Consider the following 18,345-nt stretch of genomic DNA (forward strand, 5'->3'; position numbering starts at 1 on the left):
TGCCTACGTTACTGTTCTAGAAATTCCCGATACCGGCCCCGCCGGCGTGGTCGACGACTTCCCTCAATCAGCGCTTATCGCTATCGACCCACTAGGATCGATTAATTCTTTCTAATAGTTTTCCTCTCAGACGACGCCCTGACCCGAGGTTCGCGCCCAACTGGGCACCCTCAGGCCTGTTGTCTTAAATGTTGTATCGGATGAGAGCCTTCAACGCTCCCCATTTTTCCGGCCAAGTAGTTAATGCCATCTGCGGCAAATCTACAATAAGTCACGTCAAAAAAAAATGTTCTAGAAATGTACAAAAAATATTATTAAAAAAAACACACACACCAGGGTAGGTTCCATCCTGACCTGTCGTACCACTTTCGCTTTTCCACTCTCATCAATGTTAGGTAAGTAGGTAATATATTTTTTTTATCATAATTTTGTTTTTGTTGTAATTTTTGATCTTAGGTTTTATTTTTATTTTCCGCGTGGATTCTGTCATGTGTACGTGTACCTGTCTGTCTAAGTCTGTGGCGTCCCGAAATAATAAATTATGTTTCTTTCAAAACATTTTCCCTGCTCGCCGGTTTAGAGAATCCTTAACCCAGCCTTTCTTTCAAATATATTATCCTTAACAAATTAAATACCTACCTACACACTTAAATTCCAAGAATATAAATAGTAATCAATGGAAAGTTCCAAATACTTTCCGTCCGCATAATGAATGATAAACTGTAACGTTTCATTTCAGCAATTGAAAAGCAAGCATTTGTTTGTCTCATCATTTATTCATTAACTTTTTAATCCTCTTGTTTAATGTAACGAATTGCAAGCGATATTAAGCTGTTTTTACATTGGCCTCGATTCCTAGAGACACCTCCTAATTTTATTTAAGTTATACCTGTCATTTTCTTCTCCGCCGAAAAGGAAAGGAACGGTTGATTAACAACTGTTAATTTTAAAATGAATGAATAACCCAGGCGACTAAAACAGTCGCTCATATGCAACCCGTTTGACGTGCTGTCAACTTAATTCCGTCGGGTTATTGATCAATGTAACATTTTTGGTTGAGATTTTGTGCCTGAAATTGACGTGTATTCCATAAATTTTACGCATATATATCGATTACCTGTCCCTTTGCTTTTCAACGTATAAGAAAATGACAGGTAAAATTTAAAATAAAATTAGATGACGCCTGCAGGAATTAGCCCCAATGACAGTTATAACTTAAAATAAAATTAGATGGTGTTTACTGGGATCGGCACCATTGTTCGAGTATACTCGACACATACATAGTTATAAGTACTTGTTGCACAGTTCGTCGGCACAAAAGTTTCAGGAGAATATTCAGTTCAGTCGCGTTCGGAAACGCGCGCGGGATACACGCTGCTCGTGTCGTTTGCTTGTGATTCGCTAATAAATTTAAAAAAAATATGCGCGTTTCGTTTGACAAGTGACATAAATATTTACAAATACTTTGAATACAGTTGTTTCGATTTAAAGGTGGTCTTAAAAAGTTTGCGTTTCTATAACAATATTTTTTTTTTCAATTACGAATTTGTGATACTTTTGCCGTTTGTTGTTTGTGAATTGTTTAAAATATAATGTAAGTTTTAGTGGTTAATCTGTGGGACAATTTCCGTTGTTTCTGTATTGATACCGCGAGCAAGATTTCGACTTTTAAATTGAAAAGGTAAGCTAATAGTGTTAACTTTATAATATAAATATTTACTTCTTATCTATAAACGTAAAAATATTACCCTACTTACTACAAAAATAAATTTTTGATTTATTTATTTATGAAATTTCAGATTTTGAATTTTTGATGAATAAAAATGATACAGAACGTAGTTACATGATTTTCTTATTCCCATAAGGCAATTTTGGCATTTTTGATTTCTTTTTTGACGTGACTTATTATAGATTTGCCGCAGATGGCATTAACTACTTGACAAATGGGGAACGCTGAGCGCTCTCACGCGGTAAAAAAAAATAAAATAACAGGCTTGAGGGTGCCCAGTTGGGCATTTTTTTTAAACTCGGCTACTTATTGGTAAAACAGGCTATTTCCGAGTATATCAACTTGATTTTTTATTAAAGATACTTACTGTCACTTTTCGAGTATATATTCCGAGGTATGCATACCCTACTACATCATGAAAATAAATAGTACCTACCAAATGCAGTCTTGCGACAAACGTAGCAATTTCTTTCTGGCAGCTTTTATATATAGGATCTAATTTTTACCCCTATACATATATTTTTTTTACCTTTGATGGGCCCGCTCTTGGCCCCAGACTTGCCCGAAGCATTGACGATGTTTAAGATGGAGCGAGCTCGCCCAGAAGGTGCCTGTTCACTCTGGCCTTAAAAACACCCGGGCTATATGCATTCGGCAATACAGAAGACGGCAAAGAATTCCACTCCCTAGCAGTGCGCATAATATTCATATTCATAAAATCACTCCTATTTCCTGTTGGGGTAGGCAAACGCCACGGAATTCCACCTATTATATAAGATCCTGACACACAACTTTCCCTTCTTCTCATCAAAGACTTTATGCATGCTTGCCGGTACAGACCTGGTCTTTCTTTAAAAACATCCCTGGATCTGATCATGATGAACGCCTTGGCTTTCCTCTTCCAACTCTACCACCATCATAAATCTTTTTCGTAATTCTACTTTCATTTTGTCCGATCCATCTAAGCATCCCTATCTTAATTTTCGTTATTACATTTTATTTCACCCACAACACTGGCTTATAACTCTATTTGTTATTTTATCATTGGGTCATGTACCTAATTATGTACCTAAACATAAATTATGAAATTCTGATTACTAAATACAGATGTATTTAAAACTAACGAAAAACATTTATTCTTTATCTTATTTAAGAATTTTAATCAAGAAAAACGCAATAAGTCCGACATTTTATCACGTTTTTCTATGACGTCACAGTGTAGTTTTTCATACAATTCCTTTAATAATTTCTTGTAACTGATGTGACTAGTTGGAAGCTAGCCTATTCATTTTTTTTTCTGCTCAATATAAGAACGTAGGTATACGACGTCATATTATCTAGGCACAGGTATTTTTTGTAAAGAACAGATTACGGATAAGTCTTTCCTTAAATGAAAGCCATTCGTTTGAAAAATGACACAAATAATCTTTTATGAGACTGAAAGTGGATTTATCCTTTATAAAAGTACCTTTTGTAATGAAATTAAATGTATTTTATGGATAAAAAAGTCACGCAAACGCTTACGACGTAAAACGTAGAGAATTTTTAAAAGGTTTATCATGGGTAATGTTTATTGCTTACCTAGTAGATAACATTTATGACTTAGAGGAATAGAGTGAGTAATATCGTTTTTTCATGAGATATAAAAAAATAGAAAAATATTTACTTATATTTCTTAGCTAAAATTTTATTGCGGTGGGTAGGTACAAATTCAACAGCTTATTTTATAATATTATTTATTTTTATTTTATGACTTGAATTTTTTTTTATTTTATTACTCGCCTCTGAGGAATCCCTAGGTAATTGATCATGTGTGTCTAACAGATGCAAAAATAAAACATGAATTCTATACAAACATATATAAACTCATGCTCAATTCCCATCAGGGACACAATATTACTGTTGCTTCATCCACATTCATAAGACGCTTGATTTCTATATATTTTTCTCTATATAATGCTGATATCTGATTACTTGTGGCTTCGCCCACCCACTTAGTAGTTATAGGCGTGAATTTGTGTTTATATTTAGGTTTTTATTTACTGAACATCGAAAATAGGCTAGTTTCCAATTAGTCAAATTAGTTACTTTTTACTAAACGTCAAAACACGAAATGACTAAAGAATTTATTTCAAAAAGCACGCTGTGACGTCATGGAAAAACGTGACAAGATGTCGGACTTATTATTACGTTTTTCTTGTTTAAAATTCTTAAATAAGTTAAATAGAAAAAAGAAAATGTTTTTCGTTAATTTTAGATGTGTCTTTATTTAGTAATCAGAATTTCCATAATACATCTTTAACCTAGTCCGGTCACGAGTACTAATAATTATACACTTTGAAACCATGTCACATTAACTTTACTAAATGTAATACTAAATGTCAAATATGATAGTGCGACAGGGTTCTAAAGTGGGTACATGATTTTGCTCATGACTGTACACGACCCAACACCTAATCATACAATAGGAGCTGGAAACCGGACCTCCTCTTACCTTGTTTTTATCTTTCACAACATTCGTGGACTAAACGATGGTGTTTCCATTAATGTTCGTGTTATTCACGGCCTACTTCCACTGGGTCACTGAGATACAGGGGGGTTAAAATGGCCACATCGAAGCAATTCATCTAAGAAAGCAATGTTGCGATTTGACATTTGCGCATATAAAAGTAAGTGCGCAATGCAAATAAATTACAATTTTGTACCTTATTACTTAATTTTATAATATTTAATTAGATAATGGCCCTGATTACTGCAGACACCTCCTAATTTTCTTTTTAAGTTATACCCGTCATTTTCTTATCCGCCGAAAAGGAAAGGGACGGATGATTGTCAACAAGTTAATAATCGGGGTTAGTTGATGATCGGGCCGTCAGTGCGTTGCATTTAGATACTTTGTTTTATTATTATTGTTTTATGAATTTGGTTTGTTTTTCTTTTTGTTTTGGTATTTTTTTTATTTTATATATTTTTTTTGTCTGTGTACTTATTGATTTCCGTGTGGTTTCTGTCCTGTGTTAAATGTAATGTACCTGTCTGTCTGTGTCTGTGGTGTCCGGAAGTAATAAATGTTTCTTTCTTTCTTTCTTTCTTTCTTTAATTTTAAAAGGAATGAATAACCCGGGCGAATAAAATAGGCATCTCGCTGGTATGCAATCCGTTTGACGCGCGTGTCTACTTAATTCTGTTGGCTGATGTAAAATGTTTCGACGGTTGTTTTAGATTTCTGCTTAAAATTGACGTGTGTTCCATAAATTTTATGCCTGTCGATTACCCGTCCCTTTCTTTTTCAGCGGATAAGACAATGACAGGTATAACTTAAAATAAAATTAGATGGCGTCTGCAGGAATTAGCACCAATATCTTATAATATAATTATAATAAGGTACCTACTGTCACCTCTTTTATATTGCCTTGCCCTAGCAGGGCGTCACAATACATGTACCTTCTTACTATGTTCCACCATATATGGACGCCTATGGACGCCCCCCGGGAGGGGTCTAGTGAAGGGATTATATCTGAACGAAAATTACTTTGGTCGGTAAGCTGCTTTCGATTTGGAACTCAAACGGGTGGATACTGTTAGACAGAACTACTAGTTCAGTATGATTGGAGGTCATATTTCTTATCAGATTATGGTAACAGTGGCTATGTATCTGTCACGTTTTTCCGCAGGATCTCCTGTGACTTATTAAGCCAATAGCAGCAGGCATCTTAAAATAATACGAGTAACATACTTATTATACAGGGTCTTAGTGACATCGTAACGAATACTGAGGGTTATGATTCAGACCATGATTCTGAGTTGATATCAAGTGATATTAACTCAGAATAATGATCTGAATCATCCCTCTCAGTATTCGATACGATATCACTTACACCTCGTGCAAGTACATACAGTTAGCATATATAAGTAGATATGGGTGTTAGTGACACCGTAACGAATACTGAGGGGGATGATTCAGACCATGATTCTGAGTTGATATCAAGTGGAATTTCCTGTCGGAAAATTAATGAAGATTTTAGTATTTTTTTAAATTATTTTTAGTTCTATAGTTTTTGGAAATTCTACTTAGTATCAACTCAGAATTATGGTCCGATCCCCCCTCAAATTTTTCGTTACGATGTTACTAACACCCTGTATATCAATGGTATGTGAGGTAAAATTCCGAATGAAGAATTTCCATACGGACGTTATTCTTGTAAAACTTGGGCTGCGCGTGGGTTTTATTGTTTCATTTTGCGACTGAAATGTTCGAACCTTTTTGAAATCTCTGGCATATTTGCAATTTCGAAATGTAGCTACCCTAATAACTAGTTTTGGTCAGGCGAAAATAGTTTATTTAAAGTTTGTTGATCGCTTCCTATTAATAAAATACACCCTTATTTTTAGACAATCCGTGATAACCCGGCCGGAGAATTTGTGACGTAAATCGTAGTGTCACAGGCTCGATTCCTGGCTTGGTGTCTAAACCATTGAATCCTTTTTTTAAATTTATTTGAGCCATAAATTATTACCTGGAATCTGACAGAGGGCAGCAGTAACTGTCAGTACTATTCAGAGGCGGAGGACAGGAGTTCTAGTATGGCTTTGTAATAGACTACTCTGGGCGCCATCCCACTTGCGTCAGACAGAGTACTGCGGGGCGGAAGGCAAGAGGGAAACCACTGCCCTATTTTTTCCTAAAAAAGTAGCATGGAAAATGCTTCACCGACAAGAGCGTGGCTCTTAAATTGATGATGATGATAAATTATTCATTTTTGCACATAACATTCTCTCGCCAAACTGACACCAGTTTGTTGGCGAGTACGCTTTAGCAATGTTTGATTATACACGTACACACTTTACGATGACATTATTTTAATTCAAGCTGTGCTTTTACTAATTTTGATTTAATTGCTTGTTTTGGCAGTTTGGGTATTTTCCTTAGAATAAGTTTTTCATTAAAGAATTCATGTTTGGATCATAGATATTTCAGTAATTGATATTACACGAATTGGTGCATAGGATTTGTGCCCGGTTAATAGGAATAGCCCTTTTTCATGGGAATTAACGTATAGACTTTTTTTTTCTCTGGCTAGGAATGGGTGCTTATTATACACTTCTGTCTACCCCTTGTTGTCTTATTGAAGGTTTACTTAAAATGTCATTATCCACTTCGGCGACGGAAGACAATAAATTTCCCATTGATATTCAAAATTTACCTTTGAACAGTTAAAGGACAGTAATTAATCAGAAATTTTGTATAAAAGTTTATTATAAAGTTTGTGATTATTTAGAAGATATGAATGTATGGGATTAACTGTCTGGGAACTGATAGTAGGCAGCCAAATTACTAAATTGTATAACAATATTTTATATTTATTTTTTTTGAAGAATGTCTAGGGTGCTTTGCCGAGGTTTTTCTTGCAGCTTCTTAGTTTTAGGCGGATGAGACGTTCGTAATGTAAAAATAAAAAAGGTCGTGCAATCGTCACCGTTTTTTTTAGTGGAATAGTACCCACTAATGCCATCTATTGGATAAGTGCGGAACTAGGTCGGTAACTAGTTCGTAATCGCGAAATGCATGAAAATAAGGCTAAGAATATTGATCTATCGATTGCGTACAAACAAAATTTTTAAAATACTAAAATACTTTATTACTTAGAAACAATTTACAGCAATAAAGGTGATTGGAGTCTCCTTTTAAGCGTAGTGATTGCGTTGATTAAAAACCTGGATTTGTATACAGCTTCAAGAGACCGCAGACATAAGTATTACATGTTTCAACTTGATACCTCCACGAAAAAAAAAAGAAAAAGTTTTGACAGACAGACGTACAGACGGACGGACAAGAAAGTGATCCTATGAGGGTTTCCTTTTACCTTTTAAGGTTCGGAACCCTAAAAATTAAGATTCAAAGTGTAACTATGCTACCTACTGAAAAAAATCTTTTTGAATTTGAATTTGAACAACTAAACAACGAGGATTTAGTTAAGTAAATCAATTGCCCAAGAATTCATCCCAATCTACATAATAATGGGTAGTTGAATTTTCAATTCCTTTGTACCCTTCCCGTATACGCCTGAATAGATACTATTTTAAACAATTAATTAGCTTTCGTTATCCCTCGATCCTCAATATATTTTTAGGGCTATTGTTACTAAAGATTGTTACATTGTTTATATTAAGAGCACTTTTCACTAACACAGTTGGCTCGACCATTATAGACGGCGATACGGCTCACCGCCTATCACGTTGGTCTAACAGAAAGCTCGGCGAGGTGTATACTTAGTTAATTTTGCGATGGATGTACCTCTGACTACCCCAATTGGGATATCGTGAGCTGCTTTAAAAGGAGTAGGCTTTCTTAATGTTATAAATATAATAATAATTATTTATTACCGAATGACGAATAAGACCGAACTAAGATCGGTTGATATCGATAATGCCGGTCAATTATTTTATTATTTTATCGATTTTATTTTATGACATTGTTTTTCTGTATTGTTTTGTAATGAATAACTTTTTGATTTGGAAAGAATAATTGTTTTATTTTAGTTTAATAATTTAATATACTCTTGTCATTATTATTTGCATGTTATAATTTTCATAACTAAAAATGCTGACCATCTGAAAACTTTACCTATCATTTTTAAGGCGAATAAATGAATTATGAATTATACTTACGACACGTCCGATAGAGCGAAGTGAAAGAGAAATATATAAATGCCAAGGAAAGACAGAGAGAGAGTTATGTATATTTACTATGTACAGTGAGTAGGCGTTGTAGCCATTTCGAAGAACGCTTGAATTTCGAGTCTCGCACGGGCTTAAACCAATTTTAGGAATTGTTCATGAAAGCCTTTGGCATTTCTACCATCGATATAATTAACAGATATTGAATTAGATCTCAAGCCAAATTATGACGAAGATTAAATTCGACCACAACGGATATTTCATTAAGGTACTTAATCTAATAACATTTAATATTCTTCTTCTTCTTCTATCGTGTGGGTTGTGAGGTGGATTACCAACCCCATCTACCCTGGTGTTAGGGTTATTATTGAGCCGCCATAGGCCTCTGACATGACTCATGTAACGACTACGTACTTACATCAGTACTCGTAATAACCGGGACCGACGGCTTAACGTGTCTTCCAAAGCACGTATCATCTTACTTTCGGATAATCAGGTGATCAGCCTGTAACGTCTTAACCAAACTAGGGATTACAAAGTGATTTTTGTGATTTGTCCCCACCGGGTTTTAAACCCTGGACCTCCGAATCGTGAGCACAACGCTCAACCACTGGACCACGGAGGCCAATATTAACTATTTAATAACCGTTCCATTTTAGCATTAAACATTTAAATCATAAGGGATGGATTGCCTTACCATTCGGTATGTAACATAACAATTACCCTGGGACTTTTCAAGGTTTAAGGGAATAGGAATTATTCCAGGAATGGCGTAAAATCCCTTCCGCTAGGAGAGGTATACGAACAAACGCAAACAATAATTTCCATGAAACTGTTAGTCACATCGTAACGAATACTGAGAGGGATAATTCAGACCCTGATTCTGAGTTGATGTCAAGTGGATTTTCCTGTTGGAAAATTCATGAAAACTTTTGTGTTTTTTTTTTTAATTATTTTCCGTTTTATACGTTTGCGACGGAAAATTCCACTTGATGTCAACTCAGAATATTCATGCCTCATAATTTTCGTTACGATGTCACTAACACCCTGTTTTAGCAAGGAGCTCCTAATTCTGAAAAAGTATTTGTCGTATTCCAATTATTGTATAGCAGACCGTGTTGGCTTCGGCCCCACGCACGCCTTCCAAAAGTCCGGGCCTCCATAGGCCCGAGATATGAAAAAGACATACAATAATAATAATAATAAAAAAGTTTATTTAGGTATAATCTACGACACACATATACATTTACAACATTAAAATATACACACAATACGATAGCTCTGCTGCTCCCCATATTCCATTCCTTCCTTATAGGTTATAAAGCACAAGACGATCTTTTAATATATCCCTCTCAGTATTCGTTACGATGTGACTAACAGTTTCATTGGTAACTGAAATCGACTTTTTAAATCCGATAAATAAGTACATCCGTGGTCTAACAGCTACCGTGGTCTAGTGGTTAGAGCGTTAGGCTCACGATCTGGAGGTCCAGGGTCGATTCCCGATGGACAGTGTCGAAATCACTTTGTGAGACTGTCCTTTGTTTGGTAAGGACTTTAGGCTTGGATCACCTAATTGTTCGAAATCGTAAGACAATAAATCGTAAGTGCTTCGGAGGGCAAGTTAACCTATTGTTTCCTTCTATTAGCCGGTCAAAAACAGCTCTACCAACCAGCAGTGGAGCAGCGTAGTGGAGTATGCTCCATGCCCCCTCCAGTTGAGTAAGGGGAGGTTTGTGCCCAAAAGTGGGACGTATGTAGGCTGTTTATGTTTATATATGTAAATAAGAACATCAATGCATCTTCGTACCGTTAGGTATGTTTTGAATTTTTGAATGATCAAAACGTGAATTCGAAAGCAATTTCAAAAATTGGTGGTCGCTTTTGTAAAAGACTGGACCTGGCAATTCTTCAGCGGTAGGTAAGCGGTCCCTGTCGAAAACGGAATAACGCTAGCTGATGGTTTAGGCTTGTGATGTATTCGAACATGGAATAGACGAAATAGGTTGGAAGGGCCAAGTGAGCGCGAAATGCGCGCCATATAAGTATCACCAAGTGCAAAGTCTATTTGCACTCCACTCATCCTCAAACTTTACGTCTCACGCAGCTCCGCGATATAGTATATTAAAAGATCGTCTTGTGCTTTATAACCTATAAGGAAGGAATGTAATATGGGAAGCAGTAGAGCTATCGTAGTTATCTGTTTGCTGGAGTAGTAAAAGAGAATGGAGTTGAACCGGCGACAGCGGTTCTCATACAAAATGTGCGTAAGGGCCTTTACAACCACTTTCTTCTATTCCGTGCGTTCGAAGCTCACAGTGACACTCGATCGTTCTTCCAACTGGATCACCTCGGCTAAATAAGTACATAAACTGACGGGCGTAAATAATGTCTAATACCTAAAAACAAGAGCCACAATCGGAAGACAATTTGCAGCCTCTTTTGATACAAAGTCTTTTATGATGAACCTCCAGCATTTATTATATATCGTGTCTTTTCTACATCCTTTGTCGGTTATTACCAGTAATCGTGAGATTTGTCTGAACATGGATATGCCTCCCAAATCTTGAATCTCGAAACATAATATTCGAATTTTTATTAAACATTAAGTATATTTTTTCATTAAGTATATAATAAATATTTTTAAAATATTAAACACATAACCTACAAAAATATCGTTAGCTTCTTTTTTTGAAGATTACAAACTTACTTAAAAACTACAAAGTACTTATATCGAAAGATAAACGAGTGCTGTTTGATCAATGAATGCTGGCGTGTTGTAAAACTTTCATATAAATTACAATCATAAACGAAATCATAAATAAATTACTGACGAAATATTGAATATGTGTGAAAAGCTTCAAACTTTAACGACATCCATCAAAACGCAACAGACAAAAGGGACAAACAGTGTAAAACTATGTTTATAGCACAAACCCTTTTGTTCTATTGAAACTACGTAAGTATAATGTGAGTTTTACTGGAGGCACTATCCCAATTTGATGGAACAAAGGAATGTGATAACAAACACGACCAATAAATGTTGGCTTTGAGTATGTGTTCCAGACTATAAGCGAGAAGCAATAAATAATAATAAATAAAATCATTTTATTTCAGGCATGTAACCCATATTTACATTAGAAATTAAATTAAATTAAATTAAAATTACAATTCAAAAATTAAAATTCCAAAATCAACAAAATACAATGGTAAAATTAAATTAAGTTAAAACTAAATCAAATCAATGAAGCGAACAAAACTATTTCTTTTAAAAACATGAGGGGTCAAAAGTGGCTCCAAATGGTTCGTGTAATATTACACACGGTGCTACTCGCCAGTTGTATTACTTGAACTTGGCTTCACACGCTACCGCGTGTCTAGATAGTTTCGTTCGCTTCATCGCCGCTTATTGTTTCGAGTGCTGATGGCTCTCACCAGGAACATAATTTAAGACAACAGGCCTGAAGGTGTCCAGTTGGGCGCGAACTCAGGACGTCGTCTGAGAGGATAAAATTTGAAAGAATTAATCAACCCTAGCGGGTCGATAGCGATAAGCGCTGAATGAGGGCAATCGTCGACCACGCCGGTGGGGTCGGTATCGGGGTTCTGAAGTGTTTGTTGTCGCGAGTTGATTGGCCGCCTCTTTGGCTAGATTAATCGGGTCGTCGGGATTGTATATTACGTCCTTCGGATCGTACCGTCCCTAAGCGGGATAAATTAGGAAGCCGCAACTACCAGAGGATTTGGGTGGTGCGGAAACAAACAACCAACATTGTTTCTTATGTTTTCGTTTAAATTACAGCGTAACTTTCACAAGTGTTTTACAGTCACGAAACATTGATTATGATATATGATAAAAAATATCATATTTTGAACTTATTACTTCAACTCGCAAAGTGATCAGTAATGTGCCGAGTCGACTATTTTTGGTATTCGAGTATTTTAGTTCTCATAAAAAATTAAATCGAGTAAGTACTTGAGTCGTACTTGGATTAGTATTCTAACTTGAGTATCCGACACCTAACCAAACACGAGTATTCCAAGCAACTTGAGTACTATCTACATAATAATAAGTATATAATGTTTTATTTTTCATTAGCGAACTCGTGTTTGAGTATCCGAGTTCTATTTTTTGAATACTTGAATAACCATTAGGAATAAATTGGGTATTCGAGTTTCCTAGAAAGTTCAACTTTAAAATTATTTGTTTTACTGGCCTTAAACTTTCTACTCTCTGAATCCAGGAACTAGATAAGAGAATTTCCGGTATAAACGAGTACACGGAAAAGTTACGAAGGGCCTCTTGATTTCAGTTCCCGCTTTTACAAAATTAATATGACTTTTTTGTAATACTTTTTGCAATTTGAATTAGCTTTAGGAAGTCGTTATGTTTTTGATAAGACATTTTTACAGTGTTATTGTGTCAGATATTTGTAATTGGGAAAATAAGCCTTAAGTACGTACTTAGTACTAATTATAATTAATTACATACATACATAAACTCACGCCTATTTCCCACCGGGGTAAGCAGAGACTGTAGAATACCATTTGCTTCGATCCTGACATACTTTTCTTGCTTCCTCCACATTCATCAATAGTTTTATACACGCACGCCAGTTCAGAGTAGTTCTGAACCTTTTCTAAGAACATCTCCAATTTGGTCAATGTACGTCCTTCTAGATTTTCCTCTGCCAGCCCTACCACCAACCTTGGTGTCTCTGTATGTGTATAATTAATTACAAGTTATAATAAACCTGTCATGTCTACAACAACAGCTTATTTTGAACATTTGGTAAACATTTTGCTTTCGATGGAGTGAAGTTTGAAGCCTGTCCATCATTGAGGCTAAAGATACAGATTTTGTTATTATCAAAACACTCTTCGGAAGGTTTCGTGGAATTTTAACTTCATAATAAATGGCTATTGAGTAGTGAGCGAACAGGAAGAAGTTGTTATGTATTCCTTCTTGGAACGCTTTGAGTATAATTAATTGATTTTAAATCTGCAAGAGCAATTCTGGATGAAGATTCCCGGAATTAGTACTGCTCATTACAAAAATGATAGCACGTTGCCTTATCTTCTTCTATCGTGTGGGTTGTAAGGCGAATTACCAACCTCATCAACCCTGGTGTCAGGGTTACTACTGAGCCACCAAAGGCCCCTGTCATCGCTCATGTAACGATTACTCACTTACATCAGTAAGTACTAACTGAGATCAACGGCTTAACTTGCCTTTCGAAGCACGGATCATCTTACTTTCTGACAATCTGGTGATCAGCCTGTAATGTCCTAACGAAACTAGGAATCACAAAGATCTTTGTGATATGTCCCTACCGGGATTCGAACCCTTATGTAGTGTTGTAACTCTCTCTGCCATACATGTCATATCTTTATCTGTAGTGTATGTGTCTCTGTGTGTCCGTGTCTGTGTGTGCCTGTGTGTCAGTGTATTTGTGTCTGTTAGTGACGATGTGGCATAAAAGAGACACAGAGATATGAATTCACATCATCACTTCCCTATTTGTCAGGCCAAGTAGTTGCCTTTTGAAAATCTACAATAAGTACGTAAAAAAATCCATCACTTACCATCTGATGAGATTGTGGTTAAACATAAAACGTGGAACGTGTGGTTTTTTTTTTAATTTGAATTTTGATATATTTAGAATAAAAAAAAAACTAAAACAAAATCTACTTATTGTCTTTCAAATATTGTAAGTAATAGGTTTTCTTCAAGGTTTCGTAAAAAGAACCGTGGGCTTCTGAAATACGACTGAATTTTACTAGTTTGCTACTAGTTTGTAAATAATTAAATCAGCTTGTTATGTTAAATTCTGTTTATAAAATGATTTCCATATACGTCGTCCGCTGGCGCATATCAAATGAACTTCATTTACATTCGCAAATGGAGCAGAAAAATCATTCATTAAAACAAACAAGAGAGATTTATTTATCATCACAATTACCAATATTAATTATAAAACAGTTTTTGTTTGCACGATCCAATATAAAAAAAAATACCTACTTTATTTAACTCATCTTTTACGTCGTATAAAGAAATCTCTAGGTGTAGAAATCGACCCACCGGGATTCGAACCTGGGACCTCCGGATACACTAGAGCACGGAGTAAGTCGAAATTCGGCCGCCGATTTAATAATATTCAAAAGATTTTGATTTCACATTGATAATTTACACCACTGAATACAGTTAAATACAATATAATATAATTAATATTCTTTAGGCAGTTGTGTTAATTATAAATGTCAAATCAAAATCCAACAACCGAGTTAAATTCTATTATCCCAGTAGAAATCATGGATCAGTAATAAAAAAACAAAAAAAAAGTAATACCATCTTCCTAGCATTATTCCGTTTTTTTCAAGGGTCCGCTTACCTAAACTGAAGATTTGACAGATCCGGTTTTTCGCAGAAACGACTGCCTGTCTGACCTTCCTATCCGCGAAGGGAAAATTCAATACAGCCCAATACAGGTTATATCACATACCTCCGAAACGCATTCCTCGGGAATGTGGGTTTCCTTCACCGCTACGCACGTGATAATCATTTGTGATCCAAATATGAATTCGAAAAATGATTTTGAAAATCATAGATTTAGGCCCGCGCTGGATTCGAACCTGCGACTTTACAGTGAGAGTCAAACGTTCTACCAACTGGGCGACCACGGAAAAAATAATAACCACATATTTTTCACAACATGCCGATATATTTTCTGATTTTCAACTATTTCATTCGTAGTTATTATATTGTAATCCAATTGGGTATTTGACTGGGTTAAAAATAAATTATAAAATGCTAATCTAAAAATAGAAGCCAGTCTAAGATGATCAAAAATCAGTCTCATTTTACTTTTAGACTAATTAACATAAACATAAATAATTATCGAATTTTATTTAAGAATAAAGTAACAATGAGTACGACGTTTGACCGCTTTTGTTGATGACGTCACAGGACAGTATTTCCATACAAACTCCAAAGAAAAACTTTCGTTTTGACGTTTCGTAAAAAGTATTTCATTTCACTAGGTTGTCAAGCAAGTTGGTGCACGAGTAAGGACGTAATATACGATCCTGACGACCCGATTACTTTAGCCATAGAGGCGGCCAATCAGCTCGCGACACCGAACACTTCAGGACCCCGATACCGATCCCGCGGGCGTGGTCGACGATTTCCCTCAAACAGCGCTTATCGCTATCGACCTAGGGTCTATTAATTCTTTTAAAATATTTTTCTTCTCAGACGACGCCCTGAGCCGAGGTTCGCGCCCAACTGGGCACCCTCAGGCCTGTTGTCTTAAACGTTGTACCGGGTGAGAGCCTTCAGCGCTCCCCATTTGTCCGGCCAAGTAATGCCATCTGCGGCAAATTTACAGTAAGTCACGTCAAAAAAAAGGTGCACGAATAATCAAAAACCACCACCAATCCGCGTGTATATGTGTGTCGTAGATTTTACCTAAATAAACTTTTTTATTATTATTATTATGGAGTATGCTTCATACCCCCTCCAGTTGATTGAGGGGATGCATGTGCCCAGCAGTGGGACGTATATAGGCTATTTATGTTATATATGTATATAATCAAATATTTCACCATACAGAGGATGATTGATTTATGGGCTAATTTAACCCATGCTTGGACCCTTGTGCAAAGTGAGGCCATTTGATGTGTTGTGGGTCCGTTGTACCGCTGCCTGAGTGATGACGGCCCTTGGTTCGACATGCAACGGCCTACGATATCCGGATGTCCCGGGTTCAAATCCTGTTCAGTACACGACCTCACTGTGAAAGACTAGAGAGGACAGGTTATTTTGTATTAATTTGTAAGTCACGAAATCGGAAATTCAATTTCGGCAATTTTGATATTAGATTTAAAAATCATATTAGTTTGGAAGCAAATTTCTAGTGATAAGCACTAGGCGACACTAAATGGGCAGCAATCATTGGGCACCATCACCAGCCCATTAACGTCCCCACTGCTGGGGCACGGGCCTTCCCTATGTATGGATAGAGAGATCGGGCCTTAAACCACCACGCGGGCGCAGTGCGGATTGGTGGTTATTAACGACTGCTAGGTTGGTATTAATAAACTAATCTCAGCTGAGACTGCCCTCAAGATCATGCTAAAGTCTCTGTTTTTATATGAGAACTGTCACATTGACATGATCTTGAGGGCAGTCTCAAAGCTGAGATTAGTTTATTAATACCACCCCTAATGCAGCCGGGACCAACGGCTTAACGTGCCTTCCGAAGCACGGAGGAGCTCGAGATGAAAACTTTTTTGTTTTTTTGTGGTCACCCATCCTATGACCGGCCTTTGCGAAAGTTGCTTAACTTCAATAATCGCAGACCGGGCACGTTTACCGCTGCGCCACAGAGCTCCTCACGTGCTCCTATTGGGCACCATTTCAACCTAAAATACGCCGACAAAATACGAGTGACCGGCAATTCTGACGGACACGAAATATCCTCATGACTTTTATACAGTCCTTCATAACTTCTATACCACATGTCTCCTTCAATCCCAATGCGTAACTCGTGTCAACATCCACACGTTAATAACGAATTCCGAAATGATATCTATAATTACCGAGCTATATTTGGATTTTGATGGGCAGTTGAGCAATCAGGTTATTAGATTTCCATATCGAAAGCCCTTGAGGGTATATCCGTGTTACATTACATATATCTACAGTAAAATCCGTATTTCCTAATGGGCAACCCCATTAAAAGCGGATTCCCGAATAATCAGAGGACTTTCAGCTACTTTTGATACCTAATATAATCTCACGACTAAGTTCCCGGTTGGGGTAGTCATAGTTATACCATCGCAAGATGAACTTTCAACAAACAACGAACGCTTCACCTGAGCTTTCTGTTAGACCAACGTGATAGGCGGTGAGCCGTATCGCCGTCTATAATGGTCAATCTACACGATATAAGAAGAAGAAGAAGAAGTAACGCGGTTCACACGCCACCCTCCCTCCATTCTTCCCCGGATGTCGTCAGGCACGTTCAGGCGTTTGTATCGATCCAGACGCGACACTGTAGCGCGTTAGTAGCATTTGTATCGATACAGACGCGATGTTGTCGCGCGTTTCGTAAAGGCGCGTCGCTGCTAAAAGTCGCCGTAGGCGAGTGCCCTTAGTCATTACAATGGCATTTTTTTGACGTAACCTATTGCAGATTTTCCACAAATAGCATTAACTACTTGGCCGGACATATGGGGACCGCTGAAGGCTCTCACCCGGTACAAAATTTAAGACAACAGTCCTGAAGGTGCCAAGTTGGGCGCGAACCTCGGCTCAAGTCGTCGTCTGAGTGGATTATATTTGAAAGAATTAATCCCTAATGGATCGATAGCGATAAGCGCTGAATGAGGGAAATCGTCGACCACGTTGGCGGGGCCGGTATCGGGGTTTTGAAGTGTTTTAAATGGCTAGAGTAATCCGGTCGCCTTGATCATATGTTACGTCCTTCGGGTGATTATAATGACAAAAAACAATGGAGAAAATTATGGATCTACCTACTCCACTCCAATTTCATCAGTCATCCCGTGATCATGGCACTAGCAACAGTGTCGAAATAAAATATCGGGAGTCTCATATCCCCATTTAAACGCGGTAAGAACCCGTTATTATGTGCTTTAATTATGACAAAGAACAAGACAAAAGTACAAAAAGCGATCACTAGTACCTAGTATTTAACTCTAAATGGGTATGTTGATGTGTTTTCCATGTTGCGAACGGACAAATAGTACGAGTAGTGCGGCCTGACCCTAATGTCCATCGCTTTTCTTAGCACATCGTGATCTAATTATACTAACGCAACTGCAGTCATTGAGTCCATCCATTCACCCTGCCTAAGTATCTACATTGTTTTCATTGGAAAATTTTCTAGGTTAGTGTATTCATTGGTTTGTATTAC

The 18,345-nt window shown here is 36.9% G+C and overlaps 1 protein-coding gene across 1 annotated transcript in view; it reads left to right on the forward strand.

Moving 5' to 3' along the window:
• The first annotated feature begins 1,357 nt into the window (after positions 1-1,357).
• Positions 1,358-18,345, forward strand: part of LOC126380363 (arrestin homolog) — a 117,182-nt gene continuing 100,194 nt past the window's right edge. The window contains exon 1 of the mRNA XM_050029748.1: positions 1,358-1,681. The gene's annotated coding sequence lies outside the window, so the exon portion shown is untranslated. The remainder of the gene's footprint in view (positions 1,682-18,345) is intronic.

Source organism: Pectinophora gossypiella, chromosome 3, assembly GCF_024362695.1.
Source record: "Pectinophora gossypiella chromosome 3, ilPecGoss1.1, whole genome shotgun sequence".
Lineage (NCBI taxonomy): Eukaryota > Metazoa > Arthropoda > Insecta > Lepidoptera > Gelechiidae > Pectinophora > Pectinophora gossypiella.